Raw genomic sequence first — 1,647 nt, 5'->3', positions numbered from 1 at the left:
ATTTATTATATGTGAGTACACTGTAGCTGTCTTCAGACACTCCGGAACAGGGCATCAGGTCCTGCTACAGATGGCTGTGAGCCACCATGTGGTTGCTGGGAATTGAACTCAGGACCTTCGGAAGAGCAGTTGGTGCTCTTAACCGCTGAGCCTTCTCTCCAGCCCCCCTTAATGAGAAATTTGTTAAAAGTTTTCTTGCCTTTTTTTCTCTGACTTTTTGGTTTTTGGAGACAGGGTTTTTCTGTGTAACAGCCCTGGCTGTCGTGGAACTCACTGAGATCTGTAGTCCCCTCGGCCTCTCTGCCTCTGTAGCAAGCACTTGAATGGGCTAAGCCATCTGCCCCTCGCGTGAATTATTTTTTTCTTTTGAGACATGGTCCGTTGTAGCCCAAGCTGGCCTCACGGTCTCTACCTGGCTTTGAACTCTTGGTCCTCCTTATACTGGACTGTGCTGAAAACATAGGCTCTCGTCAACGCTGAATGGACAGACACCCCAGCGTGCCGCGTTTCGGGAAGCTGGACGCAAACGCGATCCAGACAGGGTCCCCACGGATGGTGTCTCTGTTCCCGAGCCCCTCCAGGTTCCACAGGGGCTGGCCCTTGGCGTTGGGCAAGGGCACACACTGTGCGGAGTCTCGGAGCTGGGCAGCAGGGCTTTAGGGCCTCGGACCTCAGGGCGAGGGCGGGGCGTATGCAGATAATGCTAGGCGCAGAGGCTGCCGGTCCCGTGGATCCGGGCGTGCTGCGTCCCCCCGTATATAGTCCTATGAGGTGGGTGTGATTTTCGTGAGGGAAGATAAGACGGCGACGGGTCTGGAGGGCATGAGGGAGGGGCGGACGCGAGGAGGCAGTGACCGTATGCTTGAAGTGTGTGTGCGGTAGGGGAAAATGTGCGCGCGGCAGGCACAACTCATACTTACCTGGCAGGGGAGATACCATGATCACGAAGGTGGTTTTCCCAGGGCGAGGCTTATCCATTGCACTCCGGATGTGCTGACCCCTGCGATTTCCCCAAATGCGGGAAACTCGACTGCATAATTTGTGGTAGTGGGGGACTGCGTTCGCGCTCTCCCCTGGTTTGTTCTGGTTTGCAAAAGCAGGAGTCTCATTGTTTCCTGGTCTCTGGTCTGTACAAGTGTTGGTCGTTCGTATCAGCTAGCAGCAAAGTTGGATTCCTAGCTACTAACGTAGAGTGTACTTGTTTAGAGTGGTTTACAAATGGCTTGGCCAGGGCCGGTTGTTAGCAGCACTTGAGAGGCAGAGAAGTAAGGCAGGTTTCTATGGATTTCAGGCCTGCTAGAAAGCAATAGACAAGCAGTCCAGCCGGCCAAAAAATTATTGGCATTGACAGGGACAGGAGAGGGGATTTCAGGGTTAAGAGTACTAGGCACCTCTCGACCGTTTGTAACTCCCAACACACTCTTCTAGCCGGCACAGGCACTGCATACCTGCGGTGCAAAGACCATACATATGTGTGTACATATACACATACATACATGTACATACATAAATACATAATAACGTGCATGCAGGCAGGCAGGCAAAATATCCATACACACAAGAGCCTTTTAAAAATATTTTTTCTGGCCTGGAACCCAGAAATCCGCCTGCCTCTGCCTCCCAAGTGCTGGGCCACCACTGCCGGGC

General features: G+C 52.9%; 1 non-coding gene across 1 annotated transcript; it reads left to right on the top strand.

The window, feature by feature from the left end:
* The first annotated feature begins 912 nt into the window (after window positions 1–912).
* On the top strand, window positions 913–1,076 carry LOC116081371. The gene has a single exon (XR_004114859.1). It is a non-coding gene; the product is annotated as a U1 spliceosomal RNA (small nuclear RNA).
* Window positions 1,077–1,647: the final 571 nt, after the last annotated feature.

This window comes from Mastomys coucha, unplaced genomic scaffold, assembly GCF_008632895.1.
Source record: "Mastomys coucha isolate ucsf_1 unplaced genomic scaffold, UCSF_Mcou_1 pScaffold6, whole genome shotgun sequence".
Taxonomy (NCBI): Eukaryota; Metazoa; Chordata; class Mammalia; order Rodentia; family Muridae; genus Mastomys; species Mastomys coucha.
This window is presented reverse-complemented; position numbering and strand designations above follow the sequence as displayed.